This window comes from Mesoplodon densirostris, chromosome 1 (assembly GCF_025265405.1).
Source record: "Mesoplodon densirostris isolate mMesDen1 chromosome 1, mMesDen1 primary haplotype, whole genome shotgun sequence".
Taxonomy (NCBI): Eukaryota; Metazoa; Chordata; class Mammalia; order Artiodactyla; family Ziphiidae; genus Mesoplodon; species Mesoplodon densirostris.
The window spans coordinates 19997159-20007363 of record NC_082661.1 but is presented as its reverse complement, the minus strand read 5'-3'; the positions used below and the strand labels follow the sequence as shown (position 1 = coordinate 20007363).

General features: G+C 36.3%; 1 protein-coding gene across 5 annotated transcripts in view; it reads left to right on the top strand.

Annotated features, from left to right (window-relative positions):
* Nucleotides 1–281: 281 nt before the first annotated feature.
* The window catches only part of SHOC2 (SHOC2 leucine rich repeat scaffold protein), a 103167-nt gene continuing 93243 nt past the window's right edge, over nucleotides 282–10205 (top strand). For 2 of the 5 annotated variants that reach the window (XM_060099704.1, XM_060099657.1), the window contains exon 1: nucleotides 282–366. The gene's annotated coding sequence lies outside the window, so the exon portion shown is untranslated. Of the gene's footprint in view, nucleotides 367–5608; nucleotides 5661–10205 lie in introns of those variants that run through there. The other 3 variants (XM_060099687.1, XM_060099668.1, XM_060099696.1) reach the window with 3 other exon arrangements.

Here is a 10205-nt window from a genome sequence, read left to right as displayed (position 1 = left end):
GCTAGCCAGCGGCGCCCTGTGGGCGGGAGAGAGCGCGTTGAGGAGCGGAGGAAAGGAAAAGGGCGGAGAGAGGGAAGCTGGCGCCCATACCTCACTCTGATTGGGTAGCGTCGCTGGCGACAGTGCCTCACTCTGATTGGGCAGCGTCCGTTGCCCTGGCTCCGCCTGTTTTTCTTCCCCAGCGATTGACGGGCCTGCACCGGAGGGGTGGGGCGGGGCGGTAGGAGCGAGAGTGTGTATAGGGGCGGGCGGGGCGGGGCGAGTGGGGGAGGGGCGGGCGGGGGGCGGCGGTTGGGCAGAGTCGCCTCCAAGGAGGAGGAGGAAGGAGGGCGAGCGAAGAGGATGGCGGAGTCGCGGCTCCTGACGGTAACTAGGGGCCGCTGAGGCGGGAGGGTGCCTGTTGGCCGGTTCTTCCTGCCTTCCTTCCTGCCCGTCGGGCGGTCGGGCGGGCTGTCGATAGGGGGAGGCCCCGAGCGTCCTGACAGGCGCGAGCCGGCGGGGCCGGGGCGAGGCCCGAGGGGCCGGGGCCCTGGGAGGCGCCGCCGCCGCCGCTTTCCTGGGTGCTGTCGCCGGGAGGGCCGGGCCCTAGTAGCCGGCTGTCGTGCGGGGCCCACAGCCGAGCGCCGAGAGCGAGCCGGCCGGCTGACAGCGTCCGGGGCCGGGCCTGCGGTGGCGGCGGGCGACCAGGACAGCGCCCGGGCGAGGACTGAACCGGCTCGAGAACCGGGGCCGGGGGCGCCCGGAGGACGGTGCTGCTCCACTGGGCTCCCGGGGTCACCGCGCCCAAGCTGCCGGGCGCCCCGTGGGCGTGTGAATCGTTGGCGGGGGCCCTGGCGCGGCAGCAGTGCTACGGGGTGGAGTCTTTCCTCGCCCCTTCCCCAAAGCCCACCGCGCTCTCCCCGTCTCCTCTCCGTTCCTTGAAGAGTGGTGAGTCGGCTTTGGGTGTGTGGCTTGGTGAAGCGAGTTGTAGGCATACAAGACTGCTCTGTTGGACATGCCTAATGGCAACCTCTTTCCGCGGTAGGTTTTAGGGACAGAGGAAAAGTACTCTTCTTCCCCCCCACCCCGCCCCATGGTAGAGGCTTCAGGACAAAACGATTTTTCCCCAGCCCCTCAGTATCCATTGTTTTGTACCATCCCCCTCCCCCCCTTTCCTAGGTAGAAGAATAATGACGCCAAGCCATTAATTGCTCCTTTTTAAAAAAAAAAAAATCAACAGAGGGTTTGTGTAATTGTGTTAATATGGATGTACAAACAGGTGAAATGAATACCGTTTCGGTAGTTGAAAAGATGCTTTTGAGTGTGTGTGTGTGTGTGTGTGTGTGTGTGTATGTATATGTGTATGTAAGCCTTCAACCCTTACAGCTGGTGATTTGATTTTCTTGTCTGTTGCTTTGTATCATAATGGGGGTGATGAGAATAAAAGAGGAAGCAGTGTTTTGCAACCTACCCAAAAAAATGTTTTCTAAGTCTTTGGGGATGCTGAAGCAAAATCGGGTTGCAGATGTTGACTGTATAGTATTTGCCTCCCTCATGATAAGTACCAACAGTCTGCATCTAAGCTTACACCTGTGTAGTTTTGTACACTTCTTCATAAATGTCAGCAATTTCTCGTATCTGCTCAGAGTAATGGATAATTGTATCTAAAACTATTTTTTGTTATGTTTTTCAGAATCTTAGGGTACACTTGTGTAACTAAGAATTTTTTATCTAAATGTAGCATCAACACTGAAAGATTGTCTTAATTTTAAAAACCTCAGTCTATTAGTTGCTAACCTCTACCCTCAGCTTTACATGCCATAGCCCTTGTAACTGTTTGTTAATATGTATTAGAAGAGACGTAGCTATTGGGTACAATTTGTAACATTCAGTAAGCTTAGTTCATAGTTTGAATTTGTCAAGTGTTGATGTTTTCTATGTGACAGTGACAAGAATTATTAGGAATAAGTATGTAACTGACCATTCCCAGCATAAGGATCTTAGACTGAATGTGATAAATCTTTTAAATACTAATTTGGAAATCAGGTGCACTGTAAAAGTTTTATTTAATTATGAATATGCATTTAAGAATAGACGGCAGAGAAATAAAGGCTTTGTCTTAAGTTTTGTAACTTTCAAATGGCTTAAATGTAACATAAAGCTGTCATATAAAACTGTATTCTTGAAATGCCAGTTTGGAGATGTGGACTTGGCCTATCTCTAAGGTTACTCCTTTTCCCAAAGTGTTTGTTCAGTTTTTGAAGAAAACATTTATCTCAAGTTGGCACTTGTTTTCTGGTTTCTGATTGTTAATACAATTTTCAAGTGTTTAAGATTTTCTCTTATTTGTTATGAATTGTGGATTAAAGAGTGATATTAAGAAATACATTAATAACTTGCAGATGGATTTTTTTTTTAGTTTTTAAACTACTGTATTCAGAAAGTTGATTAGAGCTGTGTTTTGATAATTGTAGCAAGTAAGACTCATACAACAACTTGTGAACTAGAAACCAGTCAGAAATTTGAAACATTCCACTTTTCAAAAGGAACACTAAAATTATAAATTCTTTTGTTATGCTTGCTGGAATTATACTTTTTAAATATTATTGTTTCTTCAGTGACTTGGGACAGGGCTTGTCCCACGTTCAAGAGAGATATAAACTGGAATTCTATGTGGAATGCTCATAGATGGCTTCTGAATAGCTGCTGGTATTTTTTTTGCCTTGGTTTACCTATATGGATTTTGAGGGGAAGCGGGAATAATATTGAAATTCTTTGTTATCCAGACAGTTAACTTGCATTCATATTTGTCTTAAACATATGCTGGATTATCAGTATTTGTTGTATAATTTAATATTTCTGTAAGACGTGTTCTTTAAACAGTGTAAATAGTTTTTAGATTTTATATATCTTATGAGAAAAAAATCAAAATCTGTTGTTTTTTTACTAAAAAATATACAAACCCTGACATACAGATATAAGGATGAACTTTTTTGGAGGTTGAAGATTAAATGAAAGACTATATCTTTATAGGATTCAGTTCACTATATCATTCATCTATCATTCATGAATGAAAAAGCATAGAATCTATGCTTATAGTAATAAAAACTCCAAACAAGGCCAAAACACCCCCAAAACAATTAAAAAACCCAGAAAAACAAGTTGACCGCAAGTCCTTCAGTGAGTTCTGAGGTCTATAGCTTGGGCTTGGTGGAAGTGTTCTTTTTTTGGGGGTGGGGGGGTGGAAGTGTTCTTGAACTAGTTTATAAGATATCAATTAGGAGAGGAAACTTAGATACAGAAATGTCAAAGTTGTATAAGACTAGTGGGGAATTAGTAAATACTTTGTTACAGATGAATTAGAAATTGGCTGTAATTTAGCAGCAGAGTGGTAAAGTACTTTTATGTGTTTTGAGAAATGAGCACTGCAGATACTAAATTGGTTGCTATTTTTGCTTATTGTTGGACTTACATTTCATGCATTACATGTTATACATTAGGCATATTATAATTAATAATTTAAGGTTAAATCTTTAACCTGCTAAAGAATATATATGTAAAATTTGCTATTCCTGTCTTCTGAATTTTACATTGTATCAGAGTTGTGTGCCGTAGGTCTTTCTGGACATATTTTTTTCTGTTAATGTAATAAAGTTTGTATTTTCCTAACTATCTACACTGACTTTTAAAATATGAAAAATTTCTGAGTTACAAGGTGACCTATGGTGTGCTTGAACTTGATATATTATAGAGTGTTCTGAAATCTAATTGTCAACCAGTACAGGTAAAAAAGAGCATGCATAAGTCTAAGAAACTGAGTTATGTTCTAAAATATGTAACTGCATTATTTTAAGGTAAACTAATGTTCCTTCTGTCTTTGGCATTTTCTCCTGATTCCCAGTTTTTTAGCACATCATCTTTAACTCAGCAAATCAAAGTTCTAACATGTGAAAAGAGTATTCTAATTACAGAGTGCTCTTCAGCTTTTGAGATGTTGGTAACATATGTGCTTTTTGAGAAAGTATGATATTCCCATTATCAAGATTTAAAGAACTAATTAGATTATTTCACACTATATGTCTCATTCCAACTTTTCTAGAGATCAGAACTGATTGCAAAAAGTAGCTCATGCTGTAAAAGGTAAAGGTTCTTTTATCGGAAAGAATGAACATATTGTTTGAAGCTAAAATATTACAGGTGACCTTAAAAGAGGGTATAATTGGTCCCTATGTGAAATGAACCTGAAAGACTTTTATGAAGTATTTTGGCATGTCTGTCTTCTAATGTTCATAGCACTCTGAACACACAATTAAAGCATTTTATTTGCCCTCAAACACTATTTATAAATCCTGAAAATTTAATTAAGTAATTTCACAGTTGACAGATAAATCTTTTTTTCTTTTAGTTTTTCTCATGTCTTTGAGGTAAAGTGGAAATGATTTTTTCTGACACAGTGTCTAGAATTTTGAGTTAGTTTCATCAGTTAAATTTGGGCTTTCTCAGTGTCCACTTTTGTGTTGTACAACAGTCCTTCCTGCTTTCAGGACTTTCACAATTTTTCAGATAGTCTTTAAGTAAACTTTAAAATTTTGTTCTATAAATATTTCTTATTAACTAGTTTCATACTCACTAATGTCATAGACCTTCTACTGAGTGCCATGTGTGTCCAATACTGTGAGGGAACAGGAATAAATATACTATGTTTCCTGCTTTCAGTAAGTTCATGGTTTGTTGCATGAACGGGACAAACAGTAAATTGTTTTACAATGTGACAAGCGCTTTGATAGCAGTATACACTGAAGAACTCAGATGAGTTAAGATTCAGACTGCATGTATAACCAGCAATGCTTACTGAAGGATACAACCTGAACTAACTCTTGAGGAATAAGTTAGATAGGTAGAGGGTAGAAAAAGCATAGAAGTTAGAGATGTTAAGGTCCATTTGGAGAACTGCAGGGAATAACAGTTTGGAGTCCATGTATGACCTAATCTTTTAAGTGATACAGTAGGCTTTCATTAAAGTTATCATTTTTAGAGATTGTTCTGTCTTGTGTACCTCATTTAATTTGGGCCTTGAACTATGGATCTCCATTAATGTTGGGGAGCTGCTTCAAATTATTATTTAAAACTTTTAACTGTATATATTTTCCATTAATATTTTAATTAAATACATGAACGTATCAGCCTAATGTGGAATAATTCTGAGAATTAGAACTTGGATAATGATAAAATGTTTCAAAATCATATTTAAATATATTTTTCTCAGCATGTATGCATCATGTTAAGGTAACATTTATGAATTTCCTTCCTTAGAACTCCCAGTAAGGTTTTATTATACAAACATTTAAAGTGCAGTCTTCTGAGAACATTGAAAACAACCTCTTCGGGCTTCCCTGGTGGCACAGTGGTTGGGAATCTGCCTGCCAGTGCAGGGGACGCGGGTTCGTGCCCCGGTCCGAGAAGATCCCACATTCCGCGGAGTCGCTGGGCCCGTGAGCCATGGCCGCTGAGCCTGCGCGTCCGGAGCCTGTGCTCCGCAACGGGAGAGGCCACAACAGTGAGAGGCCTGCGTACCGCAAAAAAAAAAAAAAACCAAAACACAAAAAACCCACAAAACAACAACAACAACAACAAAACAACCTCTCCTCATACTTATTTCAAAGTGTCACTGTTTGCTTTAGGTAAGTCAGACTGTATGATCAGCAGTTATATCCTGGTAGAAGTCTTTATATGGCTTTATATGATTTAAAATTTCTCTGAACTTGAATATTAAGTAATTTTTCATATAGTATGATTTAATACTTATTTGAGGGCACAATGAGGGACCTTATTTGTCATTCCAAACTTCATTCCCTCCAAAATGCTATAGTTCTCCCATTTTAAAACATTCTCGTATTGCCTTTGTTTTTTTTTTTTGTTTTGATCCTGTTATTTTCATTATGGAAATCTGAGAAATCCTTTTTAAATGTTCACGTTTTAGCAATTACCTCATAAATATTATAACATCTCACTTATCTCAAGGTTATTTTTTAGGAAACTAAAACATTTCTGGTATCATCTCTTTGGATACAACCCCGTGCTCTCTGCACCTGGCTAACTTCTTTTAATTGCCCTTCAGGCCTCCATATCATATCCTTTGGGAGGCCTTTGGTCTCTAGTTAGGTTCTCCTGTTTTAAGGTCCCTTACCACACCTGTATTTCCTTTTTATAACACTAAATTATTTTTGTAATGATGTGTTTGTCTTTTTTGCTAGACTGTAAGTTTCATGATGAGCATCAAGTATGTCTGCCGCCTTTACTACCATTTCTCCAGTATACAATGTCTTGACTTTGTAGGCTCTTAATAGAAAATTAGTTTAAATTAATAGTCTAGGGTCCCCAAACAAACAGACCACTGAAAAGGACAAAGGGTTGTCATAGTGCTTTTGCTCTTAAACGCATTTCCTGCTCTTAGAATCCCCTAGGTCTTAATTGAGGGTTCTCTAAACTCTTATAATGTACAATTTAAAAAAGTTTGTTAACCAAATGTAAAAAGGACTGGGGTACTCCTTGAGGCCACATGAAAGTTGAAAATAAGAGCAAGGGTAAAATACTTAAAAAGCAGATATAACACATTTAAAAGAATATAGCAGTTTAAGGCAAATTTATGGGATAAACATTTGAAATCTTTTTAAGATGTCATTTGTTTTATATCGAGAACAGTGTAGCAAAAACGATGTAAGATCATGACGAGATTAATTGCTGTTAGTAAATTTTATTAAAGATGACACAGGAGCATGTATTATATTTCAGAAAGATTTCCATCTAAAATGGTACAATTAAGAATTTTAATGTGTTAACCTTTTGTTATTGGGAAGATTCGCTTAATGAGATGAAACGTAATAGATATTGTAAGTATTTACTGAGTAAAACTAAGTTGAAGCAAATAATTGTCTGAAAGTACTGAATCAGTGCAGTATAATATTACTGCCTTAAAGTTTGTAGGTTTTATACCTACCATGTGTTTCTTTATGTACTGAGGTATGAAATATGTAAAATTGAGTAACAGCATGTTTTCATCAGTTTTGAATGAAAACATACCTGTTGCAACAATATGACAAAATGACATAAATATTTCCACAACTTTTAAACTGTTAAAGAGAGTAAGTTTAATTTATTTATTTATTTTTGGTATTTCTTGGTAACCTGGACTGGAAAAATTAGATTGCAGATCATAATTACTTCTTTGCTTGGGTGACCTGAAATAGATTATATTTAATTCAACTTTGTTTTTTATATGTTCTGGGATGAAGAATTTGATATTTCACTGAAGGGCTTTAGTTCTGGTTCATATAAATTGCATTTTGTCTTAGTTTTGTAACCTGTTGAATTCTCTGAGTATTATGAGGATAGGTAAAAGAGCTAGTTATTTCTTATTTGTTGCTAAAACAAATATTGGTTTATCTACCATGTGTTAATTACAGTTTTAAACTCATAGAAATGGGATGCTTATATGCCAGGGAGCTTAACATAGTAAGGTTTTATGATTTAATCTAGAAAATAGTTATTTCTGTACTTTGGAAGTAGGGATTTGAAATTCTTAATAGGAGAAATATGGCCTAGTTTCAGAACACCCACTAAGCAACTGTGGAAACTCAGCATGTTAAATGGCTTGTAGTGCTGCAATATTTTTTAATTTTTCCCACCTCCTGTTATATAATAGCTTATAGTAGTATGCACAGAACATGAGTATTTAGGACAAGGACAAAGTGTATTGAAGCTCCAAAACATGTGAGACTGTGTTGGGCTTTGGGCAGTAAGGACCTAAAGGTGATCAAGTATAATGATGGTCAGTGAGTGAGTGAGTGACGTAAATCAGGTAGTAATGTTTTAGGTTGCAAATAAGGCATGAAAAGCAAGAATTGTTTTGGGGCTTGAGAAAAATGACTTTAAAAATGGAGTCACTATTTTTGAAGCAGAAACATTAAAAAAATTCTATCAAAATTTAATACTTTTATTTAAAAAGTTTGACAGCTGATGTAAACATTTCCATGATGCTTGTGTACAGGACTTAAATATTTCAGTGGTAATAATTTTAAACATTTCCCCTAGAATGTTGTGCAACCCAAACGTTGCAGCATTGTGTCAGACTGTGAGAACCAGATACTGAAACTGATTAGAAACTAAATATAAAGAATGAAATCTACTAGTTTATATCCATTGTTCAGGATAGTATATTGTGAAGGCATTTGATAAAACATACTTTTACCAGCTTATTTTGTTAATTAAAAAAGGGACTGAGTTGATGTACACTAATTATAATATCAAGCAAATGGATATTACAGTGAAATGTTTCAGTTTAAAGATTTTTGTGATATGAAAAAGGAATGACAATAAATTTGCCTAAAAAGTCAGCTATATAATTTTTATAGAGTCAGTTCTGTCAATAGCGCTTTAATGCATAACTAATTATCTGCATACAGAAATATAAAAAACTTATCTGACCTTTTATCAACAGGAACTCACTTATGCCTGACATTTCCATACACACACACTGTGATAATTGATATAATAATAATGATCCTGTGGCAAGATCTTGAAGATTTTTGTTTTATCAAAGAGAGTTGAAATTGTTTCATATAATTGAAGTTTTGCTATATTTTATTATATTCAAATTCTTTAAAGATGAATGATCTGCAAATGTAGATTCATGTCTAAAAATAATTTATTAATTGACACATCTTTTTTCTGACCATACCATTATCCAGTTTTTATAACTAACAATTTGATAATATTTGAATTACTTCTGAGAGTAATTGAAATTAAGTAAGGCCAAATAATGTTTTTTCTTTCTGGCATAATTTAAGTACTATATCACTTGCAACCTGCAGATTACTAAATGGGATTTACATCTTTGTGGTGTAAGAATTTTTTTACATCACAGCTTCTGTAAAGTAGGTGGGAATCATATTTTGCAATTATAGTCACACAATAGTAGATAGTACATACCAGTTGGGAACTGGTTAGATTTAATGTGTTAAATTACAAAAATAAATGTGTGGGTTTTTTTTTTAATGTATATTCAAAGCTATAAGCAAGGGATGCCTTTCAATATTTAGAGTAGCTTCTGGTGGGAGAAATTCTTTATTAACCCTAAGTTAAATTGGGCCTGGCTGCTCAGCGTTTTTCTTTTGATCTTGTATGAGGAAGATTTTTTGCTTTGGGATATTTTTAAAAATGTAATACAGAGATAACAAGATTATATTTTTAAGGCCCAAAATGCATGGTGTAAATCCTATTTTAACAGCTATTAGGACGACTAGATAAATAATTAGTTGAACATATGGTCTTCATCTAAATAATCTCAAAAATGGACTATGTGAATGTGAGAAAGGCATTTGTTTTATAATAATGGCAACTTACTAAATACTGATTCTTAAATGTATGATACCTACCTTGAGACCACACTTCTAATCTTGCTATGTGTAGTAAATTTTTTTTGTTTATATTTTTTTCTGACAGTTTCTGAAAAATAGTTTATAGAATGAGTAATGGAAAGGATGTATAATCAGATAAGACCTAGTGAAAGAATGTGTGGGTTTATACATACAAAAACAAAACAGTTAAATGTAATTAATTTTTAGCTTAAAAGTACTGAAAATCATTTGTTTAAGTTGAAAATACTTTTTGAATACTGTAGTCACCTTAGTGCGTATAACCTAAGGTAGCAATTACATTTTATCTCTTGTGCTTTACACTGATGATTAGGTAACCAACTTTTTGATTTATTGCCAATTAGCCCATGTTAAATGAAGAGTAAAGTGTATGTTGGGAATACCAGGCAAATCTTTTTTTGAGATCGTGTGGCATAAGAGTTTTTCAGATAAAGTTTGCTCAAGATATTTGATGTTTATTATTATATCTTAATCATATTGAGACATTTAAATCCCTTCTACCCCACCTCCCTGCCTTTTCTTTTGCTGGAGAATCTTGCAATTTATATATATATAGTGAGTTGAAGTGTTATACAAGAGAGCTGTAGTCTCAATTATGGATTGACTTTTAGGTTCAGTAAACAGAAATTTTCAATTCTTTGCTTAAAACTTCTGTTTGCTCAGAATCAAAATTACGTAATAAGTCTTATTCTTTCCCATGAGAAAGAACACCAGATTTCTTGAAAAACTCTCACGTATTTGCTACTATATAAAATTTAGTCCTTCTCCACATCAGTCCAAACTATTTCATCT